Genomic DNA, 9,890 nt, shown 5'->3' with positions numbered 1-9,890 from the left:
ATCTCAAAATCAAAATTACTTTTTATTTATAACACAATGGAGCACAGTGATAAAGACATAAAGATTTTCTAGGAAGATAAAATAAAACGTGTAACGAGGCACCGCCCTCCATCTTCATGCCACTGACCACTGTCTCCTACTCAGCGTTCAACACTCGAGCCTGGGAACTTTTCTGAATATTTTCCCACGCTCAAGTTCATATGAGAACATCCAGCAGATGGTGCATCACTGCGACTGAAGGTAACTACAGGTCATTCACCTACATTTCATTCATTCGCCGGGTTTTTACAGCCACGAGCACAGCTGCATTAGCAGGCTTCTGCTTTTAAAATTAGCTAACCCTTTCAGATGGATTTACAGCGTGGAACGAGACTGATCATCGGAAGGTATGGAATATTGTTGTTTGTTTTTTTTACATTTGTTTCAGGTGACAAGGGTCTTCAGGTGGATTACCAGTATAATAAAATATTGCAACAACCTGTGTATTTATTTCATTAAAATACTTTGTAATAATGTGTGTGTGTTTTATTAACCATTTCATACTACTGGGTTAATAATGGATAGGTGTCATAATTGACGCCTCTCCATTATTAATCTGGCTTAATGTCACCTTACAATAGCAAGGTGACATTAACCCTTTATTACCCCATATCCCACTGCTACACGGGAATGGGAAGAGAGTGGCCAAGTGCCAGAATAGGCACATCTTCCAGATGTGCCTTTTCTGGGGTGGCTGGGGGAAGATGTTTTTAGCCAGGGGGAGGGGCCAATAACCGTGGACCTTCTCCAGGCTATTAATATCTGCCCTCAGTCACTGGCTTTACCATTCTGGCGGAGAAAATTGCGCGGGAGCCAACGCCAATTTTTTCAGCGATTTAACCCTTTAATTTAATAGCTATACCGCCCAAAATTTGCACATACACTCTAATAACATCAGTAGTGTGGAATATGCCAAAAAAAAGGGATATGAGATGGTCTACTGTATGTAAACCATGTCTCATATCATGTCGGGTTTGTGAAGGAGATAGGAAAAGCCGGCAATTGAATTACCGGCTTTTAAGCTATCTAGCGCTGTACGATATATTAATATATATATATATATGTGTGTCTCACTGACATATATATAGAGAGAGACAGTATATATGTTTTTACGATTATTTGAGCCCATGGATCCATTGTATGTCCATATGTCGGTTTTGCAAGCCTGCAAGAAAATCTCGCACTACGGATGCCATACGGATTACACACGGAGGATGCCATGCGCAAAATACGCTGACACACCCTGCCTACAAATGACATAAGGAACACTATTTTGGGGACTTTTCTGCGTATTACGGCCGTAAATAACAGACCATATTTTTATATGCTGAGTGTGAGGCCGGGCTTACTGGAATGGAAAAAAAAAGCACAACAGTTGTACCAATGTCTCTCTAAACTGTGCGCTGTTCACCATACGTGTTGCCTGCACTCTGCAGGTCAGCACGAACATGACAATACCAAATTTATGTTTTTTTTTGCTTTGATAGTTTTTTACCATTGAAATATATATATTTTTTAAGAAGCCATATTTAGAAAGCCAAATTAACTATGTGAGGGCTTATTTTTTTCTCTTGGTTCCACTTGGGTTACATAGAACTTTTCGCTCATTCCACATACAACAAAAAAGGAAAAAAAAACAGCAATTCTTCCTTGGTTTTTTTTGAACCAGTGTTTACTATAACTGTTATCTGACATGATAGTTTTATAAATTGCGCCGTTTTGGTACACGGCAATACTAATTAGGTGTACCATAACTGTAGAGAACGGCATGAAGGACTCATCCAAAAGTCATATGTTGTTCTAATGCCGCTAGGCAAAAATTTATTAAACTGTGGCTCTTAGTTTACACATTCTGATTAGACTATATGAAGCCCCCCTGCATGTGTTTTTGCTGTCGAAAAGCCGCAACACATGCAGCTGCGGAGACTCGAACATATTTTTAAAGCATGTCGAAGAAACCCGGTTAGCACCCGAGCATGGCGAATAACACCTTATATAAGTAAGCACGTTCACTCATCGCTACAAGCCACACAATGCACACAGCAGTCTGTTTATTGCGAATCACCCTATATTAAAAAATATTCAGCAAGAAAATTGTACCTAAAATGACATGTGAAGGTTCAGTGTAAATCCTCCTTACTTTTACTAGACTAAAACTATTATATTTTTTATGATTTTTTTATTTACAAACCAATGTACGGAAATACATTCAATACAATGTAGATTGTAAGCTTGCAAGCAGCGACCTCACTCCTAATGTCACTGTTTAAATTGTCTTAACTCGTACCGAATTTATTGTTTGTACATGTCCCCGCTTAATTGTAAAGTGCTGCGGAATATGTTGGCGCTATTTAAATAAAAATTATTATTATTATTTATTATTAAATACAAACCACACCGAACCCATGCACATCAATAAAGAGAACATCAATATTCAATCTATACTTGTGCTGTAAATTATATGTTTGGTATCTTTTTATTGCCTCAGTTTTAGGGTTTCTGAGAATTTATATTTTTATATTTGCACATCACCGATCCACACACGGACTGCGGATAGCGCCGTAGCCATTATTGCAGTCTAAAAAACAAAAAAAATTATAATCTCTCGTAATATACTGTGCTCCAAACTAAAATGGAGGTTGAAAATATGAGTGATCGCTGTGCCAAACCACTCTTATTTTGGCACATGTAGCATATTCTTTTCCTCAGTGGCTTGTACTATTTATGTAAAAACACAGGAAAGCAACCTTAACCCCTTAAGGACCAGGGATATTTCCGTTTTTTGCATTTCCATTTTTTGCACCCCTTTTCCCACGGCCACATCTTCTTTATTTTTCTCTCAATAAGCCATATGAATGCTTGTTTCTTGCGGGATGAGTTGCACTTTACGATTGAACCATCGATTTTACTATATCGTGTACTGAAAAATGGGAAAAAAAATTGTGCGGTGCGGTGCATAGTGCGGTGAAATTGCAAAAAAAGTGCAATTCCACAATTGTTTTTTGTATTTTTTCTTAATTTTTTTTTTACTGTGTTCACTATATGCTAAAACTGACCATTATGATTCTACAGGTCATTATGAGTTCATAGACACTAAACATGTCTAGGTTCTTTTTTATTTAAGAGGTTAAAAAAAATCCAAAATTTGTAAAAAAACAAACAAAAAAAAGTTGCCATTTTCCGAGACCCGTAGCGTCTCCATTTTTCGGGATCAGTGGCTGGGTAAGGGCTTATGTTTTGCGCGCCGATCTTCCATTATTATTGATACCATTTTGGTGTAGATACATTCTTTTGTTCGCCTGTTATTGCATTTTATTGCAATGTTGCAGCGACCAAAATATATATTGATAGATTGGGCGATTCTGAACACAGCGATACCAAATATGTGTATATTTGATTTTTTTTAATTTTTTTTAATTGTTTTATTTAGAATGGGGCGAATGGGGGGTGATTTGAACTTTTACATTTTTTTAAATTTTTTTAATATTTTTAAAAACTTTTTTTTACTTGCTTCAACAGTCTCCATTGGAGACCAAAAGCTGCAATCATCTGATCGCTGGGCTCATAGCTATCCGGCTATGACAACCACAGGGGTCTCCTGCAGTCCCCGCGTTGTCATGCTAACCCTTTGGCGACCCACGGTCATGTGACACAGGCGCCAATGGGCAGGGTTAACGACGCACTTCCTACGCGTGCGTGTTAAATGCCGCTGTCAGAGTTTGACAGCGGTATTTAACATGTTAACAGCTCCGGGTGCATCACAATTCCACTCGTGGCTGTTAGGGGCACATGATCAGATCAGCTGTCATGTGCTGGAAAAGGTGCAGGCTCATCGCCGGAGCCTGCACCAAACGGGAAGGGGAGCGTCCAGTGTCGGATATATTCATCATTGGACGTTAAGGGGTTAATGTGGATGTCTACCGCTGAGCAGCACTCTTTATTTTATCTTAATTGGTTGGATTTTTGTGCTGAGTAAGTTCATATTATCCTCATAGTATTGTGAGATCTTTCTGCTACACAGCTTTACATTCTCTGCATAGGCTTACAATCAAAAGATTACATGAGGCCATGACGAGAGCATGCTTAAATGTGTACTATATACTTGACAGTGGGTCAAAACTTGTGTGTGTCCCTAAATATGATACCAGCTAGAGCAGGGGTCCCCAACTCCAGTCCTCAAGGCCCACCAACAGGTCATGTTTTCAGGATTTGCTTTGCATTGCACAAGTGATGCAATTATTACCTGGGCAAGACTAAGGAAATCCTGAAAACATGACATGTTGGTGGGCCTTGAGGACTGGAGTTGGGGACCCCTGAGCTAGAGAATACTTCAGTGATAGATATGAAAATGGCAAGGATAACCCAAAACTGAACTAGCAATCATAGGCATTAGTTTCTCGGGAAAGGCACAAAGCTTAATGCTTATGGATCACACCCATCGGGGATGTCACGGTGGCTGACCCGGTCCGTGGCCCTAGGGGACGTCTGTTAATAAATGGGAAAGATCTTTAATGGGATAGTGTTCGTGACGCCACATGTGGTATTCGGTCAGGGTGAACGACGCTGCTTAGGGGTTCGCTGGGGTGTTGTTATGGCAGCTAGATGGTATACCTTCCCACAGGTGAAGTGTATCCCCAGGGCTTCCCAGAGTGTAGATGAAGAATGGCGTGAGGCGCAGTAAAGAACGAGGACACAAGGTTGCAGTCTCTTTACCTTCACTGAAGGCTTCAGTGTCCACAGTCCAGAGTACCAGATCACAGGGCAGGCAGAGTCCGGCCGGTCCGAAGGTAAATCCAGAGTCCCCTTATCCAGGTGGAAATCAGTAGCCTTCCTCTAGCGCCTGAGTGTTGTAGTTCCTCCCTGCTGAGCTTCTCGGTGAGGTCCTCACAACTATTGTAGATGTAATGTCTCTTTCTCTCTGTCCCCCTGATGGATAGGATAGGACAAACATGTATGACTGATGGACTGAGGCTTTCTACAGGGACTCTAGCACGCCCCAGCCCCCGCAAGTTGCCACCGTGCCTCCTAGGTATAAGGTCGGGCAGCCAACGTGGAATTATCTGTCCTGCCAGTTTCTGAAGTAATGCATAGAGATCCTTACTCCCACGGTATGCTGGCTACCCTTCCAAAAATTTTCAGTTTTTCATCCATAATTGTTAACAAAGGCTCTTGTTAAATTGCGGTAGAATATAAAGCTAAAACAAAACCTTCCAAAATGTTTTATGGATTCAATTAGTCTCCCATATAGTTTAATGTGCTTTGTGTGTTAGTGGGTTAAAATTTTAAAAAACCACTTGGCCTGATATAGTTCACAAAATATTTGTCATAACTCAGCTGTCGAGTGGCCCGGGACCAGGTGCTCCTTCCCTGTCTCTAACACTAGGGGGCACCCTAGCTTGCCCTATTCCCCAGGATACTTCTGAATGTGAAGATGCCAAGGCTGCTACCTTTGCCTTATCTCCTGAATCAGCCCTCCGTTTCTCCCCTTCCCACACCCAGGGAAGAGGGGAGCTGTCGTGCACCACAATACACCAAGGAATGCACTGTGGAGTGGAGGACAGGGAAAAATCGGGAATTATCACACTTACAAACCCACCCAACAGTCACAGATAACTCCTCCAAACTCCTTCTCATAATAAGCACAAAAACACCTCTCCTCCAAATTATGCAGCATAAGCTAGGTCTGACGATGTGTTTGAATCAGGACCCAGATTATATAGGGAATAGGAGTGGCTAACCGAGCTCAGCTGAGAGCTCAGACTCCCAGAGCTTCCAACATGGTCCAATAACTCCTGTTCTGCCAAAAGAAATAAACACCATTTAAAAACAAGGTGAAGTACAAAATTGGATATTCAATAGTGTTGAGCGATACCGTCCGATACTTGAAAGTATCGGTATCGGATAGTATCGGCCGATACCCGAAAAATATCGGATATCGCCGATACCGATATCCGATACCAATACAAGTCAATGGGACATCAAGTATCGGAAGGTATCCTCATGGATCCCAGGGTCTGAAGGAGAGGAAACTCTCCTTCAGGCCCTGGGATCCATAGGGATGTGTAAAATAAAGAATTAAAATAAAAAATATTGATATATTTACCTCTCCGGCGGCCCCTGAACTCAGCGCGGGTAACCGGCAGGCTTCTTTGTTCAAAATCAGCGCTTTTAGGACCTGAGAATCACGTCCCGGCTTCTGATTGGTCGCGGGCCGCCCATGTGACCGCCACGCGACCAATCACAAGCCGCGACGTCACCGCAAGCTATTAGCGCGCTCATTTTTGAAAAATGAGCGCGTTAATGACTTTCAAAGACGTAGCGGCTTGTGATTGGTCGCGTGGCCGCGACCAATCACAAGCCGCGACGTCACCGCAAGCTATTAACGCGCTCATTTTTAAAAATGAGCGCGTTAATGACTTTCAAAGACGTAGCGGCGACCAATCACAAGCCGCTACGTCTTTGAAAGTCATTAACGCGCTCATTTTTCAAAAATGAGCGCGCTAATAGCTTGCGGTGACGTCGCGGCTTGTGATTGGTCGCGTGGCGGTCACATGGGCGGCCCGCGACCAATCAGAAGCCGGGACGTGATTCTCAGGTCCTAAAAGCGCTGATTTTGAACAACGAAGCCTGCCGGTTACCCGCGCTGAGTCCAGGGGCCGCCGGAGAGGTAAATATATCAATATTTTTTATTTTAATTCTTTATTTTACACATCTCTATGTATCCGATACCGATACCCGATACCACAAAAGTATCGGATCTCGGTATCGGAATTCCGATACCGCAAGTATCGGCCGATACCCGATACTTGCGGTATCGGAATGCTCAACACTAATATTCAAAAATTGCACATTGTCATACAGGATACACTGTGGAAATTAGTTTGTGTGCAATTTTGTTGGTTTGAAATAAATGCCAAAATTGGACTGCTACAGGTGTACAAATTTGGTTGCTCAAAAATTGACTATTGCCATAAATACTGTAGAAATTGGTTTGTGTTCAATTTCATTTGTTTGAAATAAAAACCAAATTGGCCTGTTACAGTTGTACAAATTTGGTCCCTCGGTACTTGGTCCCCAGCTGTCACTATTTCTCCCGGTATGGCATCTCCACCTCTACTAGCATGTGTCCAGGAACATCACCCATGTCCTTGCCAACATGGTTACTGGGATTGTGCTGGAGTCCCACCCTGGCAAGGCACATGTGCTACCGACGCCGAGGATTGATTATCTTACTTACTTCTATCAGGGTTTCATCCACCTCCTACACCAGTTCCTGCACCCCCTCCTGCTTCTCCTCATCCTCCATCTCCAGCATGCTATCTCAGAGCACTCATCAGCTGGAAGCTCTGCACCACTGCCTCAGTGAGGTTCTTCTGAACCTAATTTGTCTTGAACACAAATCGCACATTAGGGCACAGTTATTGAAAGGAATAACAGACCAGACAGGTCGGTGTCTCTCACTGCTGAACCTTCAACCAGGCATGGTCCTGTGTAACAATAGCCATCGCCTGGTGGCGGTTGTGAAGCTTGACAAACTCACACATGAACCATGCTTGGTCCATGTGCTCAACTTGGTAGATCAGCGGTTCCTGAAAACCTATCCATATTTTCCAGAACTTCTGCTCAAGGTATGCTTCGTCAGTGCCTATTTGTGCAAGTCAGCAGAGATCAGTTTTGAAATACCAGCTCCAACACGCCCATCTGTATTCTGGCCAGCCTCCACACATAGAGTTGAGCGACTTTTACTTTTTTCGGATCGAGTCGGGTTTCGCGAAACCTGACTTTGTCAAAAGTCGGGTTGGGTGAAATCGGCTGATTATTGCGAAAAGTCAGGAACCGACTGAAACACGAAACCCAATGCAAGTCAATGGGGAATCAAAGTCAGCAGTGAGTGGAGGACAGGAAGACACCTACAGTGCCCATTTTAATGCCAAAAACATCAATTCTTATTACTTAAGCTTGTTAATCTTAATTTACTTTATAATAATAGTTAAGCATTGAAAACTGGGGGTCATTTGGCTAAAGTTGTGGGGGGTAGGGCTGGTTCAAGATTTTTGTGGGCCCAGGAAATGCGGAATACGTCCCGGCTTTGGAGCAGGGAGAGGTAAGTATTTCAACTTTGCAAATGCTGTGATCCTGAGAAAGCAGGGGGGGCCCACTTGTTGGCACTGGCACAGGGCCCCTCATAGTACAGTGGTGTGTTTGACGGTGGGTGGCGCCTCCCACTGGCAGAGACACTTTTGCGTACTATAAGGGGCCCTGTGCCAGTGACATCGCCAATGAGTATGGCCCCCCACCTGATGAAGGAACCTGCACTTTCATCTGCACCTTCCTCCTTGTCCACGTGTAAGGTGGCATAGTATGCGGGAAGGGGAACCTGACTTTCAGCAGGGTCAGATTCTGGCTGTGTAGAGTGCAAGGGGAATGTAGTGGGCTGGGTCAATGGGCCAGCAGACTCATCTACCAGTGGCTGGGCAATGGGCAGGATGAGGAGGAAACACAGATATAGGCCAAAATAATAAAGTAGGCTAAATGCAGTTCAAAATTGGTAACAGGACTAAACAGGCGGCATTGCTTTGTTCAGTGGAGGACAACTGTAATGAGTGGCAGACACAGTTAGTAGGCCCAAATAATAAAGTAGGCTAAATGCAGTTCAAAATTGGTAACAGGACTAAACAGGCGGCATTGCTTTGTTCAGTGGAGGACAACTGTAATGAGTGGCAGACACAGTTAGTAGGCCCAAATAATAAAGTAGGCTAAATGCTGTTCAAAATTGGTAACAGGACTAAACAGGTGGCATAGCTAGGTACAGGGGTGGGCTCCTCTGCTGAGTAGCAGACAGTGGTAGTAGGCGCAAAGTATTAACTGGTCTCAATGGAGGCCAGGGCCCCTGTATATTTTAACTATCATCTATCATTTCAACAAATTTGTATTGGCAGTGCCATTGAAGGATTTAACAGCACAGACTACACATTGGTGGAGCAGAGAGAGGTAAGTATTGCAAGTGGTAGAGCACTGTTCGAGCTGGGGGGAACACTGTCTCGTGGGCGGCGGTACTGGCACAGAGCCCCTCATATTACGACGGTGTGTCTGATGTTGATTGTGCACCACCACCGTCAGAGACACTTCATTGTACTATGAGGGACCCTGTGCCAGTGCCGTCGCCCAAGAGTGGGCCCACCCACCTGTCCTGGCAAACGGCACTCGCACGGTTGCCTGCGCCAGGTGGTGACCATGGCCCTGTGGGGGGAGTCAGCCCACTTAGGGAGGTATAAAAATGGCCTATGGTGGACATTCAGCAGCTGCAAATGGAGGAATTGGAGAAGTCAGTAAGAGGAGGCCAAAAGCAAGACATTTTTCAAGCAAGCTATGTGTCAGCAGGGGAAGATAGGTCAAAATAATTTGAAATCCATGATTGGTTCATTTTAATGAAGGTTAGGTCATCAACATTCTGAAGAGGAGGCGAAAGAGCTAGAGGCTGAGTCAGCAAGGAAAGCCCAAACTTTTTCCTGCTGCCCCGGCTTTAAAAGCTGTTTTCCTACTCCCCGATAAGGGAACTTTCGAGGCCTTGTGTAGCCAGACGATGACGCTGGCTCAACACCTCCAGCTTTAGGTGCTATTGTGCTTTTACCACTACCACCAGATGCACCACCACCACCATCAGTACCAGCTGGCAACCACCGCCCACGGGCATTTCCACCAGACTTCCTCATTTTTTGGAAAATCTAACCAAAATAACAACCGTTATATGGTACTGTAAAAAGAGGTAGAAGGTGTATATAAACTTGTTGAAAATTTAAATCTCCCTTTTTTTGGGGGGGAGACTGAACCAAAACTCAGGCCCAGTGTAT

The sequence above is a fragment of the Ranitomeya imitator genome, chromosome 6 (genome assembly GCF_032444005.1).
Source record: "Ranitomeya imitator isolate aRanImi1 chromosome 6, aRanImi1.pri, whole genome shotgun sequence".
In the NCBI taxonomy this organism is placed as follows: Eukaryota; Metazoa; Chordata; class Amphibia; order Anura; family Dendrobatidae; genus Ranitomeya; species Ranitomeya imitator.
This window is presented reverse-complemented; position numbering follows the sequence as displayed.